This window comes from Sinohyriopsis cumingii, chromosome 7 (assembly GCF_028554795.1).
Source record: "Sinohyriopsis cumingii isolate HCF-2022 chromosome 7, ASM2855479v2, whole genome shotgun sequence".
Classification (NCBI taxonomy): domain Eukaryota; kingdom Metazoa; phylum Mollusca; class Bivalvia; order Unionida; family Unionidae; genus Sinohyriopsis; species Sinohyriopsis cumingii.
The window spans coordinates 122,421,907-122,437,862 of NC_142967.1; the positions used below are offsets into that span (position 1 = coordinate 122,421,907).

General features: G+C 36.4%; 1 protein-coding gene across 1 annotated transcript in view; it reads left to right on the forward strand.

Annotated features, from left to right (window-relative positions):
• LOC149796054 (serine/threonine-protein kinase SIK3-like) overlaps window positions 1-15,956 on the forward strand; it is a 111,711-nt gene that overhangs the window by 39,117 nt on the left and 56,638 nt on the right. The gene's annotated exons all lie outside the window — the stretch shown is intronic.

Here is a 15,956-nt window from a genome sequence, read left to right on the forward strand (position 1 = left end):
ATCCTGAAAATCATATTATTGCTACTACTTATAAATGTATGGTCATGTCACCATGGAGTTTTCACTGGAAGACTCCTTTTAATGTATACTTGGCTTCAATGAAAATGTTGCAGATTTGATGTCCAGTATCTCTACCTTTGCAGTCATCATGAAAATCTTGTTATCTTGACTCCTCCTGATCGTATCAACATGGTATGCTCACTAAAAGACTTGATTTGATGCCTGCTTGGTCCTAAATGAAAATGGTGCCAGTCTGACTTCCAATATGGCTGCCATCTAGAAAATCTTTCTATTGCTACTACTTCTGAATGGAAAGTCATACTGACATAGGGTTTTGTTTCAGGACTTCTCATTTTTGTCTGCTTGGCCCTAAATGAAATACTGCTGATTTTGGGATCTGATATGGCTGACTTGGTGGCCAGGATGAAAATCTTGTTATTGTTACTTCTTCTAAATGAATGGTTGTGTTCTCATGGGCTTTTTGCTAAAAGATTTCTTTTGTTGATCTTGATTGAAAATGGTGCTGATCTGACGTTCAGTATGGGGCTGTCATCAGCATTTTTTTTTGCTACTCTTCTTAAAGGAAAGTTGTTTTGACATGGATTTTCATCACACGAGTTCTTGTGGTGTCTACTTGATCCTAAATGAAAATGACTAAGCCTCAATATGGCATGGTGGCCATATTGAAAATATTGTTATCTCTACTACCAAATAGATGGGTCTTCACCAGTATACTTATTATGACACGTAGTTGGTCCTAAATAAAAATGTTGCCAGTCATACATCCAATATGGCTGCCATGTTGGCTGTCATGAAAATCTTATAACTCTCTGACTGACTGAATGATGATTATGATGAGGGGTTTTGACCAAAAGACTTCCAATGGTGTCTGCTTTGTCATAAATGAAAATGGTGACACTGTAACATCCAGGATGTTCACTACAGCAGCTTATGTGAAAATCTTATGACAGAATATTATCAGAGATTGTTTCAACGCTTGGCATTTAAAAGGAAGATATGATCTTTATATTGAATTCCTGGAAATTCTTTTTACCTAGGAGAGCATCATTCCCTTCAAGGGACTCTTGTTCATTTATTTCTCTCATTCTTCTCAATCTGTGCTTGCAGTTGTGTCAGCTTTTAACTTTGAAGCAAAGCCATCCTTTCTCATTGAAAATCAAAGCTGTCCTCTCAGTAATCTTCTTTTTCACTGCTTGCATATCTCATCAGATTCCTTTCACTTCTTTCGTATCTTTCTTCTCTGATATAACTTTACCTTAGTGATTTGAATCTCTGCTGATATCTCTTTACTTATATCTTTGGAACTCTGCTCCCTGCTTATTAATCCTTTTGAGTTTTTCCTCATTCATATTGAAAATAAATACATGTACCTTGAGGATGGCCTCGATTTCTGCTTTGGACATGGAGCTAGGAGTTTCAACTTCTGTTGTCTCTACTCCCTACCGCTCTGGTGGCCTAGTGGTTAGAGCGTCTGCCTCGGATGCGGGAGGTCGTGGGTTCTATCCCCGATCAAGTCATACCAGAGACTTACAAAAATGGTACTAACAGCTGCCATGCTTGGCATTCAGCATTAAGAGGTTAGTGTTAGGACTGGTTGGCCTTGTGTCAGGATAATGTGACTGGGTGGGACATCATGCTACATGTCTGCGGCATGATGCCCCAGTGCTAGACATCACTGTAAACTGCCACATTGCAGACATTGTAGCGATATGACTGAAAGATTGTTAAAGCTATGTTAAAAATCAAAATCACAACACATCACGTCTCTACTCCCTTTTTTCAATCATTTATTGTGTATGGTTTGTGAGTATTTCTTGTAGTAGACATACTACTGTTGGCATTAATATAATGACAATCTATGGAATATTACTTCAGCTGCCTCTGAAACCTTGGAATTACAGCTGATAGCTCATATGATATGGGACCAAGGGTGGAGAATACAGTTGAAAGAAAAATTGGTGAAAATGTAATTGTCTTCTTAAATATGATTTCAGATTATACGTATCAGAGGTTCAGTATACCATACATAGCTCATCTTCATTACAGCCATCTTGAAAAATGTGTCACTAAAGCCTGTGTTAGTGTGGCCTTCATGCCAGACCTTCATAGATATAAAACTTTAGCCATTTTTGCTACATCTTAAGGCTTCAGAAGCCTTTGTTTGTGTAACTGTATGTATTAGTAGGCTTAGACCTAAAACCAGTTCTTTTTTTATTACCACACAGTTACTACTGGATGTAGATGGGGAGATCTCATATCACTGGGCTGAAATTTAATAGTGGCTACCTACAAGGAACATTTGTCAAAATTAGGCATGTAGCATATCATTTTCATCATCTTATAAGCTTCCTCTCTGACAAATCATATAAAAGATAATATTACTGATTTTATTACAGAAGTATTTTGGTTAACTGTTAACGTTACAATGAGAATTGAATTAATTGTCTGTGCCTATATTAATTCACAATTTAGTGAGGTACCATGTGATGTCACATATGCTCCCTTGAACAGCATTATAATGAGGGAACACTTTATTGAGGTAGCACGAGAGTTCCTGTGCACCTATGAACAGTGATATGAGGGAGCACTTGAATGTGGGTTTAATGTTACCTCACATTTACTTTCAATAACAGCATAATAATAGGGGAAATTTTAGTGAGGCATCATGTGATTTCGTATGCTTTCATGAACAGTGATATAATGAGGGAATACTTTAGTGAGGCACGATGGTATCCTTGTACTTAAGCATAAAATTCCAGATTGACTGGACCTGCCTCCCCTCCTGTATAATACCTGCTATGAACCCATTTTAAATATGGAATATTTGCATTTATTACGAAGATGAAAGAACCTGGACCTACACATATGGACTTAAGCTTGTACTTTAGGCAGGTTACTGTGCCAGGGTACTCAGAGCCATTCAAATCAAGCCAAGTTTCTCACAATTAAATGGTTTGTGCTATTCAATTATGATATGAAATCTGGTAAATGGATTGAATCAGTTCAAGAGCAGGGCATGGCAGATGTATGAAATAGATTTGTTTGGGACACACTTCCAATACAAATACAACAATTGCACCAACCAAACACCAATTGCTCCTCCAGAGGATTCTTTGTGTAGATGTTGGATCCAAAATGATATGTAAATTATATATGCTGTATGTACTTTGAAATCAGGTGGTAAGAATTAAATGCCATTATTACTAGCACAAAGCTGAGATACCCAACTTTTGAATCTATTTCACCACAGTGCAGAAACTTAAATATTTATTTTCAGATTGAATTAACTGTGAGGGTAGATAAGGTATGTCACGAGTTTTTGCCCTGTTTGTACGAAAGCTGTTGTCAACCTAGTTAATATAATCAGAACAATCAAAGCACCTAAGACAGCCCTTGTTTAAACCCTCCTATTGTATTGATTTAAATGGTCATTGAACCACCTTAAGTGTACAGAACTGTCAAACTGTGATTGTTAACATAAGATATACATTGACTGGACTAGAATTCATCGTTTAGCTATTTTACAGTAATAATTATAATAAATAAACTTGCTTTCAAGAGGGAAGAAAGTTGTTGTCTCCCCATCTTCCTTGAGACCCTTGATAGATAGAGAATCTCCATTCTCTCCTTGTTTTCATTTAAATACATTAAGTATACTGAGCACATAATATAATAGACTTTGATGTAACACATATTATTATAGATCACAATGTAATAAATAGTATAATAGACCCCAATGTAATGCATAGTATAATAGACCCTGATGTAATGTATAGGATAATATACCTCAATGTAATGTATAGTATAAAAGACCTCGATGTAATATATAGTATAATAGACCCTGATGTAATGCATAATATAATAGATCCCGATGTAATGCATAATATAATAGACCCCGATGTAATGCATAATATAATAGATCCTGATGTAACGCATAATATAATAGACCTCAATGTAATGCATAATATAATAGACCCCGATGTAACGCATAATATAATAGACCTCAATGTAATGCATAGTATAATAGACCTCAATGTAAAGCATAGTATAATAGAACTGATGCACCATCCTGCATGTTTTAGAAGATGGCTAAAGGAGACTGAAGCCATGATGACTGAAAGGCTGCTTTTTCAAAACCTACCATCAGATTAGCCTGCGTCTGTTACTGTGGTGTGTCTTTGTGCAAGACACTCATCTACAATTGCTTTCTCACATAATAACCTATTTGTGTTTCTGGGGCCCAGGGTGGCCGAGTGGTCTAAAGCGCTCACCATTCTGGATCACTACCATATCATCTCTGTCTGCGTGGGTTTGAGTCCAAGGCTCAGCTAGCATGGGTATGTGGGAAAGCCTGCCAGTAGCGCCTCATGGGTCGGTGGTTCTTCTCTGAGTTTTCCAGGGTTCTTCCTCCACCAGTTATACTGGCCGCCATGTATAGCTTATCTTGTGCTGAAAAAAGGCGTTAAACCCTAGAACAACAACAACAAAAAATTGTGTTTCTGTGCCACCAAACCAATTGAACCATAATAGACATGCTTGTAGCTTAGTACATGTAACTTGTGTATTCCAGCTTATAAAAGAGGCTGATATTAAACATTACAGTCATGAAATGTTTCATCTGTATAAAATGTAATAAAATAATAAGTATGTGGAATTGTCTTGAATACTCGAGTCTTGTTCACTTCTCTTAAGTTTTAAACCTTTTAATATGAACAGTATTTTAATGCCTTGTTCTCCTAAGACTTAAACCAGTCAACATCAGGAGAATTCTAGAGTCAGGTTCTCTCAAGTTTCATACCAGTCAGCATGAACATAATTCTGTTGTCTGGTTCTCTCGAGTTTTATACCAGTTGGCATGAACATAATTCTGTTGGCTGGTTCTCTCAAGATTGAAACCAGTCAGCAGACTGTTAATATGTTATGGGTTTTCAGTATTTCATTCACAGAGATGACTATATTGAGCAGACCCCCCCCCCCATAGTAAAGTGGAACCTATTGTCAGGACATCTAAGTACATCATAGTAAAGTGGAACCTATTGTCAGGACATGTAAGTACATCATAGTAAAGTGGAACCTATTGTCAGGACATGTAAGTACATCATAGTAAAGTGGAACCTATTGTTAGGACATGTTAAGTGTATCATAGTAAAGTGTAACCTATTGTCAGGACATGTGTGTCATAGTAAAGTGGAACCTATTGTCAGGACATCTAAGTATGTCATAGTAAAGTGGAACTTATCATCAGGCCATGTAAGTGTGTCATAGTAAAGTGTAACCTATTGTCAGGACATGAAAGTGTGTCATAGTAAAGTGCAACCTATTGTCAGGACATGTGTGTCATAGTAAAGTGTAACCTGTCAGGCCATGTAAGTGTGTCATAGTAAAGTGTAACCTATTGTCAGGCCATGTAAGTGTGTCATAGTAAAGTGTAACCTATTGTCAGGACATGTTAAGTGTCATAGTAAAGTGTAACCTATTGTCAGGCCATGTAAATGTGTCATAGTTGAGTGGAACTTATTGACAGGCCATGTGTGTCATAGTACAGTGGAACTTACTATCAGGTCATATGAGTGTCATAGTAAAGTGGAACCTATTGTCAGAACATGTAAGTGTGTCAAAGTATTGTAAAAACAAGAGCTTTATAAGCATGGATGAGAAAGAAATGCTTCTTTCAGCAGTGATAAAGGTAACCAATGTCATATTTGACTAGAACCCACTGACTTGGGAACTATTTCAAAAGTCAGTACTAGTTGACTGACAATGGGAATTATTGTAAGTGCAGTCAAATATTGATATGTTTACAGAGGCGTGTTCAAATACGTTAGCTTGTTTTCATTGAATGCTTAAAAGATATGATGTTTTCTTATTCCTTGAAGTGACGACACACATTTTTTAAAACTTGGTGCATAGAAAACCCCTGAAGTATCATAAATTTCCATTTAGTTTTTCAAACAACATTCTGAGTTTTTTTGTACTCTGTCTTGTGAATCTTGTGAATCTTAATTTCAGAGTTCAAGGGTGTTGATGAATAGTTTGCTGTGCAATAATGACAAAACAGATATGTAAAGGAAATGATAACAAAACAGACATGTAAAGGAAATAATGACAAATCAGATATGTAAAGGAAATAATGACAAAACAGACATGTAAAGGAAAATTTTTCTTTACGGTTACAATTAACCTTAGAAATTTATTTTACAGCTTCAGTAGTCTTTCAGAGTTGAATAGATAAATAATTGTACAGAGGGAACACATGTACTGTTTTGATTCTTACCATAGGAAATGTTTATGGCACAATAAACTTAGCACATGTAGACACGACATACTTGAACTGTTTGGGACTATATTGTTATAAATGTTGCTTGGCTTCCTTACCAAAAATGTTTTAGCCAATATAGTGGTTTTTGAGAATCATAGTTTTAGACAAAAAGATCCCAAATAAGAGAATTAAATTCATGCCGATGCATTCTTGCAATTTTGCAGCATGGAATTGAGGCACAAAAGTTTTAACAAAATCTCATCTTTGTACCCAATCTCCAAACATTGCATCATTTTGCTTTGTATGTGAAGATGTTTTCTTGAATAGATATTGTTTCAACTTAAGCTCAAGCTTAAAATATTTTTTTTTTACATTCTGCAAATTAATCTAGAATAAAAGTTTCAGTTGGCAAAAATGTTCACTGGCAGAGACAACTAACTCCAGGTTTACATCAGCTTTGACTTTCAGTGATAGAGATTAACTCCGATTTACATCAGCTTTGATTTTTCAGTGACAGAGATTAACTCCAGGTTTACGTCAGCTTTGATTTTCAATGACAGATTAACTCCAGGTTTATGTCAGCTTTGACTTTCAGTGACAGATTAACTTTGATTTACATCAGCTTTGATTTTCAGTGACAGAGATTAACTCCAGGTTTACATCAGCTTTGATTTTCAATGATTGATTAATTTGAAGTTTATATCAGTTCTGATTTTCAGTGACAGAGATTAACTCCAGATTTACACCAGCTTTGATTTTCAAGATTATTTCCAAATTTATATTAGCTTTGATTTTAAATGAGATTAGGTATCAATCAGTTTTTATTTTCAGTGTAATTCATTCCAGGTATGGTTTGATTGTCAGTGACAGAGACTAATGCCAGGTGTGCTTAATTGGCCAAATGTTTGGAACTGTTTTGTCAAGCTTTTAACACACATACATGCACATTAAGTTCACGGGCATAAGGTTAATATCCAGAACTTTATAGTAAATTGCCAGATAGCAAAGGTGCATACTTCATGGCAGTTGTGCAGAGTGATTAGAAGCCATCTTTGATTTCTCATTTCTCATTTCAGCATTGTAAATTCAGTTCATCATTTGTCAGGATTAGCATTTGGGTTATGTACATTAAAACCTGCTGAATTTATAAACGACACTTAGTTTGTTCTTTATGTTTATGTTTTCTTTATATACACATTAAAATAAGAGTTATTCAAAAGGTGTTTGTGTCTTATGATGTGTCCTTTATGTGGAGTTCTCTATAATCGATTTCATTATATATAGCAATATTTTAGCATATAGCAATATTCTGAGATGATGTTATTTTCTTCATAACACAAACATACAGTGCTCCACTACTTGTAACTGCTATGCTTACACTTAATGGCACCTGCCCTTTCTTGGGTGTTCCCAGACCTTTTGGAGACTGGGCTGTCTTACAGACATGGATTGTTCTTTATGTCAGAGATTTCCCCCCCCCCCCCTTGTGACTTATCTGATAAGAAAGGTGGTAACTAAATCCAACATCAAACCAATGTGAGAGAAAAGGGATCAAGTTTCCGAGTGGTTGAAGCTTTTGTGGGGTTTAGGCCTCTGAATGTATAGGCATATTTTAGTAATCACCAACTCTTTTTTCTGTTTGTTTGAATTGTTTTGCATGCTTGCCTTCCAGATGTTTATCAGACCTAAGTTTTATTTGTATAAACTTTTTGTGAAGAAATATGTTGATGTGCAATTATTTAAAACCATGTATGTGTGTATGTATGTATGTATGTATGAAACCATGTATGTATGTATGTATGTACACACACACACACACACACACACACACACACACACACACACTGATAGACTAATGGATGGAAAGAAGTAATAAGTAATAATAAATAGCCATTGAAAAAATGTATAAAAAGAATTGTTTACATCTACTGGGTTTATTTTTTGCACAATATTTTATCACTTCTTACAAAAGACAGGAATCTAAGAAATGAAAACAAAATGTATGTACATGTGGGACTATGACTTTTAAACATGGAGCAAATCTTCCATATTCTTTTTTACATTGTCATTGATCCACAACATTTATTTATTTATTTAATTCTAAAATGGTCTTCACGGAAAAGTAGATCAGTACTCTCCCTTCCTTCCTATACTATTTTTCTATAAACAAGAGCGTTTTCTTTACCTTTCCTTATTTCCCCATTTCCAGTAAACAGGGGCATTTCCTTACCCTTTCCTCATTTCCTCTATTCCAGTAAGAAACAAAAGTATTGTGTGGTCATTGTAACAAGGTGTAAGACTTTTATTTTCTCAGTCCTGGTAGGACTTGTGCCATTAACTTGTCAGTTTTGTTTCAATATAATTAAAACACTGGAAACAGCCTTAACTCAACTCTTTGGTCTATATCCCGTAACCAAAATATTTTATACCAGAAAGAAGATCAAAAAGAACATTGGGATGTAATCTAATTCCATGCCATGATATAGATTTATGATTATCGTCCTTTTTGCAATTCATCAGTCACATTTTAAGTGCAGTTAAAGTAGTCATTATATAAAGTCAGTGCTTACCGGTTATACATAAAACAAAAAACACATGTTCTTTTGAGCACCAAGTATTTAAATCAATAATTCAAATAACATTCAGGATTACTCATACAGCTAGACAAAATACAAGCACACATTGCACGTAATCAAATCAGTGGTACATACAGGAATGAAGAAAAAAAAATTGATTTTAACAGGTATACATTTTCATAGAGTAACATTTTTATTGTATGAATGGCATGCATAAACCTACCTACCTACCTACCTACCTACCTACTTACATCTGTATATGCACACATACATACATACATACATACATACATACATACATACATACATACATACATATATACATACATACATACATATGCATGCATACACATACATACATACATGCATACATACATACATACATACATACATGCATGTATACACATACATACATGCATACATACATACTACATACATACATACATACATACATACATACATACATACATACATTCATTACATAGTGAAATCATATACACATACCATCACCATATACTGTTTCACATAAATTTGTATGAATCTATATAAAAATAAACATTTGAGAATTAAAAACTTAAGACGAAGCTGTAGGAAACTTACAGCTCAGAATCATTAAAAGCAACTGTTACTTAAGTATAGTAACACATGCAGAAGAGCTAAAAATTCGCACCCACTTGTGAAAAGCATGTATACAAATTTGCCATGCAGAAGTTTAACCTGTTGTAAAGCTGTTTGCACATACACGTATTACATAATGAAAGATGCAGATGTTCTTGCAATTTTATTCTTCAAATGAGTCACAAAAATTTTGTTGCTGAACTGAATCTGTTTTAATATCAGCAATATGATTACCTTTTGCAGTGGTGGAGCTGGCATATCCTTGTCCGTATAATGATGATACTTCATTCTTACATTTGGTTAATTTTTGTGAAGATTCCAATTGCCAGCCCTTTGAGCCAGACATTGTCAAATTTATGGTTCTAAAATATACACTGGTAAATTGATGTCACTTCATGTGAATTTTGCATTTTTGTGTACAGTATATTAATCAGCTTCTGATAGGTTTTGGCATTTTTGATTGCCATTTTTCTTAATCTTGCCATTAGGTTGTACCTGAACACACAGGGAGTTAGGGTAACCTTTTGTTGTATCTCTTCTTTTTTGTTTTCCAATCTTTGAATAGGGTTTAGTCTCCCTGTCCCAACGAGTCTGAATATAGCCTCCTTTGCATTTATTTTGTCGAAATACAGATCATCAAATTTTACATTATAGTTTTTCTCATGCAAGGTCTTACACCAGCTCTCATTTTCCTTTGTGTATTTACATTTTGTAAGGAGAAAATTGTCTTTAATTCAAATATTGTTTTCCTTAGCTTTTTCTTCTTTATCTCTAATTATCAGATAATAATTGTTTGCTGACATATTTGATTTTAAACTTAAATTTTGTTGTTTTGATTCATGTTAATTAGAGACTCACTGGGCAGGTGAAGTATTGCTGTTTAATTGCATTCAGTCTAGCTTCCATGTGTAAGAAGATAACTGGATTGGGGTCAGATTATAATGAACACTTTTGATGGTGATGAAAATATGATGTTTATTTATGAAAAGATTCAGTGAAAAAGACTGCTTAATTCATGTGCTGACAAAATCCAAATATTGGATATTTAACAAAATATGCACAAACCTGATAATGTATTGTGATTTAAATGAAATGTGAACTGATATGCCAGAAAAAAACTTAAATATTAAAATGATTCAATGATTAATGATTCAGAGTGATTCCACACAAACAATGGAAAGAAGATTAATGTAAACATTTACATTTTCCACACGAAAATGATATAGATCCCTCAAATAATAAGATATGACATATTTTCTCTCAAATAGTGAATTATGATTAGTTTATACTCAAATAGTGAAATATAATATGGAACATTGGGACGTATATCTTGCAGAGTTGAACACAAATCAGAAAGATCTTCTCCATCCCAATGCTGTTGAATGGTTGAGGAGCCACCACAAATGGTCTGCTCCTCCTGGTCTGCTTAAAGATCCATAAAATCTCTTGTTCTCTGCAGACCCATTGGTCCAGATGTCTTGGTTCTTCACAACGTGATGACCTTTATCTTCTTCCAGGCCAACGTCACCTCCTGACAGCAGCACACTGGGTATAACACAACCCAAATGAGCACCATGGCAAAACATCACCTATAGTACAGTGCATATATGGAGATACAGCATAACTATCACTACGTCTCTCCTTCACTCCTTCAGCACTAAATTTGGTATTCATCTGTCACCATTCACCAGTCACCGGTCATCAATCACTCAATCAATCACCAATCAATCACCAATCAGTCAGCTGAAAATGTAATAACCAAATTTGTGTACTACAAATGACACATCGTGTGTAACAGCATGTAACGACATCATGTACTGTAAACTTGAGTTGATTATTTTATACAAATTATATTATCGGGATTACTGTGCAAGGTGATAATCAGGTTCAGAAGTGAGCCTCTGTCTGACAAGAATCTTATAGTGCTTAACACATTTTCTTCCTTAATAACTACAACATTATTGCGAATATAATCTTTCTGTTAAGTTACATACTGGTAAACTAGGAAACAGACTATAACATTGCATTATATGATACAAGTTAGAATTACCTAAAATACAAGAGAAATGTGTCAGTAAAACAATTATATCCTATAATACAAATAGGAAAATGATATTTAATTCGCATAGCTCTGCAGCTGGTGATTGCGCATCATAAAGTTGGCTGCTTACTGACAAAACTTTTCTTAAATTTTCCCATCATAGCACTTTGCTTGTGCAGCATGGGATGAATCAAACTCACCATTTAGAAAAAATATACAATATACATAAACCATCCTTGGGTAAGGCTGTACACTGAAACGAAACCCGAGTACATGTATTTAATCTAAATAATAAATAAACGATAGATACATACAATTCCATGACACCATGCAAATACATTCACATTATTTTCATTATGCATGATTTTTTCTTGTTTTCAGTTTTTCTATTCAGCATTGTCTAAGAGACATAAGAAATCCCACAGGGATTCACACTCCACCTGCATGGCATTTACTAGTGGTGTAAGAACATTGATTATTTCTGTTCTCTATGGTTGGATGAGATCTGAGACCTTGTCAAACACAGATGTACATACAAGGTGAGAAAAAAAGCATACAAATCTCTTCAGAATATTTTTTCTCCCATTGCTGAGACTCGATGGTGTAAGTGAAAGACACTTAAGGCCCATTGGGCCCTTCACTTGCAAGTTGGTCAAGGTTCTATCACTGAGCTCCTTGGGGCTCTGAGAAGGACTGGATAAATCTCTTTTTGGAACAGTAAAACCCATAGCTCTCCCAAGAAGTGGATCAGTCTCTTTGGAGATTCATAGGACCCATAGAACCCCTTGCAAGGGTTCATAAAAGATCCATCACAGAGCCTCTCAACACTCAGTGCAAGACTGGATTAGTCACTTTGGAAACTCATTAGACTCATATTGCCCCTTCCAAGTTAGCAAGGTATCCATCACTGAGTCCCTTGTGGGATCAGAGCAAGACTGGTTCAGTCTCTTTGGAGACCATCAAGGCCCATGCGATCTGTCTTATGGGTGGGAGCAAAGTATCCATCACTTAGGTCTAAGCCTTCAGGTCTCAGTCTAGGATTGGATCAGTTTCTTCAGAGATGCTTAAGGCTCATGATACCTCTCCCAAGAGAAGGAATAAGCAGTCAGTCATGTCCCATGTGAGGGAGGAGCAGCACTGACTGCACTCTTACAGAGCAGAGATTCAACCACCCACCCAATGAGGGAGGAACAGCACCCTGTTGGCTTCGCAAGCCCATTTTGTTGATAGGATCCAGCCACCCAGTAAGGGAAAATCAACCATCAATGTTTTTATGATCGGAAGGAGGTTTTACAAACATATCAGGGTCACCAGTCCAGGCATTACCACTGATCAGTCAGCGAACAGTGGCTAGTACATCTTGGCATGCCTTGTCCTTGTTCACTGCTTTTTCAGCAGAGCTTAAACCTTTGCAGGGATGCTGCTATGGACACTTGCAGAGTCTCTTGAGTACAGTAGGAGGTCTCATTCCTTTTATGTCTTCTCAAGACCTCAGGCACCAACAACATTGGTCCCTCACATCTGCTGTTATCTATTCGAGATTGGCCAGGAAGTGGGGTCACACTGATTGCCCCCACGGGATGTGATCTAGTCCAAAAAACCACCCCAAATTCCAATGACCTCCTTTGCAATTGCACTCTAGTTGCACTCCCTTCTGCTGAAAGGTGCAGTAGAGAAGGTGTTGCATGACCACTCTGGATTTCTACTCCCAGATTTTCTTCATTTCCAAAGGGTGAGAAAAGTTCCAATGTATTACAGACATTTCCACCCTAAACAAATTTGTGTTGAAGAACCTATCAAGGTGGAAACTAGTCTCAGTCAGGAATGCCATAAGGCCCAATGGTGGCAGTTTCCATTGACATGTAGGATGCATACCTCCACATCACAATTTGTCCACCTTGGATGGAGCAATCTTTCAATTTTACCTTGCCATTTGGTCTGCCCGGGTTCTTCCTCCACCATTAATACTGGCCGCCATGTATAGCCTATCATGTGCTGAAAAATGGCGTTAAACCCAACAACAACATCCATTTGGTCTAGCTCCCACACCCAGAGCATTTATTACAGTCATGAGAGTAGTTGCTGCCCACCTAAGGTTACTGGGAATCCCTGTCATCCAGTATTTCCATGACTGGTTGATCCACAATGGCCAATTTGAGTCCCCCAGGCAAGATCTTGATTTATTTGTGTTGACCAGACTGGACCTATTACCCGTCCTAGAAAGGTTAGATAGGTTCTATCTCAAGATTTTGTATACATGGGGATGAATTGCCTCACGGACATTGGGTTAGTCCTGTGGGACAGAGCAGACTGGATCCTGACCTAGTTAGAAGCAATGAGAGCCAAGACAACATTGTTGGATCATCTATTTTTTTCTCTTTTGAGGACCTTGAGCTCTGTATTGAACCTGGCTCCCCTCAGTAGACTGCACTTCTACCCTCTCCAATTTCTCCGACAAACTGGAAACTGCTATGGGATCCTCAGAATGCTTAGATCTCTAGGTCAGGATTTCTACCATGAACTGATTTGGTGGTCAAACTGGGACTACTTTCTGGCCAGAATATCCATGATGGTCCTCAGAATCAAATTCATGGTGAGGTGCTCATCCAGAGCCAGAAGAACTAATTGTTGCTTGAGTTCAAGTATTGGGCTCATCCAGCATGGATACATGTATGTGAGAAAGCTTGCTAGTAGCTTCATGTGAGCATGTGTTTCTTCCTGATGTTTTCCTGGGTTCTTCGTCCACCAGATATCATGTCTGCCATGTACATTATAGTCTGCCATCTTGTCTGCATTGTACAGTGTAGTCTGTCATGTGCTGAAAAATGGCGTTAAGCCCACAACTGCAACAAACTGGGTAAAAAAAACTAGTTGAACGTGTACTATATAAGTGACCAAGGAATCTTAAAACAAGGCTATGTCCTATTAGTGTAGGGAAAAACCATGCAGTAATTGGTATTTAATCATTTGAAATCATGCTATTATTTTTGTCTGTTAGTGCAACAAAACAAACAAACCATGCCATAAAAGGGTATTTTGTCCATTGAAATCACATTACTATTGGCTATTTATGCAAAGAAAACCCATACAAAAAAAGGATATTTAATCAGTTGAAACCACGTTATTATTGTTGGCTATTAATGCCAAGAAAACCCATACAAAAAAAGAAAAAGTATTCCAAAAGGGGTATTTAATATTTGAAGCCACATTATTATTGACTATTATAGCAAAGGAAAACCATGCAAAAAGGGTATTTATAAATGACTTTAGTATTGGTTCTTATTAGGTAGGACATAAAGTTAGATTGTGCTGGTAGCATTGATACAGTTAAATTGGATCTTTGACTGTATATGCTATTAAAAGGGCAGCCACTATAAACAAAGTCTTTATTTTGAGGGACTGCTGTGTATTGTTTTCAGCTCTTTATCTATTTACAAGTAGCTGTGTATGCTTACTGTTGTTGTTTTAGTCAATTCAGGTACATCAAAGGATATCCGAAATTGTCTTGTCAGTTTTAGTTACTTCAGGGACATCAGGGAGTACCAGACATTGAAGTGTCTGTTTTAGTCAATTCAGGGACATCAGAGAGTATGAGACATTGACTTGCCTGTTTTAGTCAATTCAGGGACATCAGAGAGTACGAGACATTGACTTGTCTGTTTTAGTCAATTCAGGGACATCAGAGAATATGAGACATTGACTTGCCTGTTTTTGTAAATTCAGGGACATCAGAGAGTATGGGACATTGACTTGCCTGTTTTAATAAATTCAGAGACATCAAAGAATATCAGACATTGACTTGCCTATTTTAGTCAATGCAGAGACATCAAAGAGTATGAGATGTTGACTTGCTGGTTTTAGTAAATTCAGAGACATCAGAGTGTATAAGACATTGACTTGCCTGTTTTAGTAAATTCAGGGACATCAGAGAGTATGAGACATTGATTTGCCTGTTTTAGTCAATTCAGAGACATCGGAGAGTATGAGATGTTGACTTGCTTGTTTTAGTCAATTCGAGGACATCAGAGAGTATGAGACATTGACTTGCCTGTTTTAGTCAGTTCAGAGAGTATGAGACATTGACTTGCCTGTTTTAGTCAATTTAGAGACATCAGAGAGTATGAAATGTTGACTTGCTTGTTGTAGTAAATTCAGAGACATCAGAGAGTATGAGACATTGACTTGCTTATTTTAGTCAATTCAGGGAAATCAGAGAGTATGAGACATTGACTTGCTGATTTTAGTCAATTCAGGGAAATCAGAGAGTATGAGACATTGACTTGCCTGTTTTAGTCGATTCAGGGACATCAGAGGACATCAGACATTGACTTGCCTATTTCGGTCAATTCATGGAGATCAGAGTATGAGACATTGACTTGCCTGTTTTAGTTGATTCAGGGACATCAGAGATTATGAGACATTGACTTGCATGTTTTAGTCA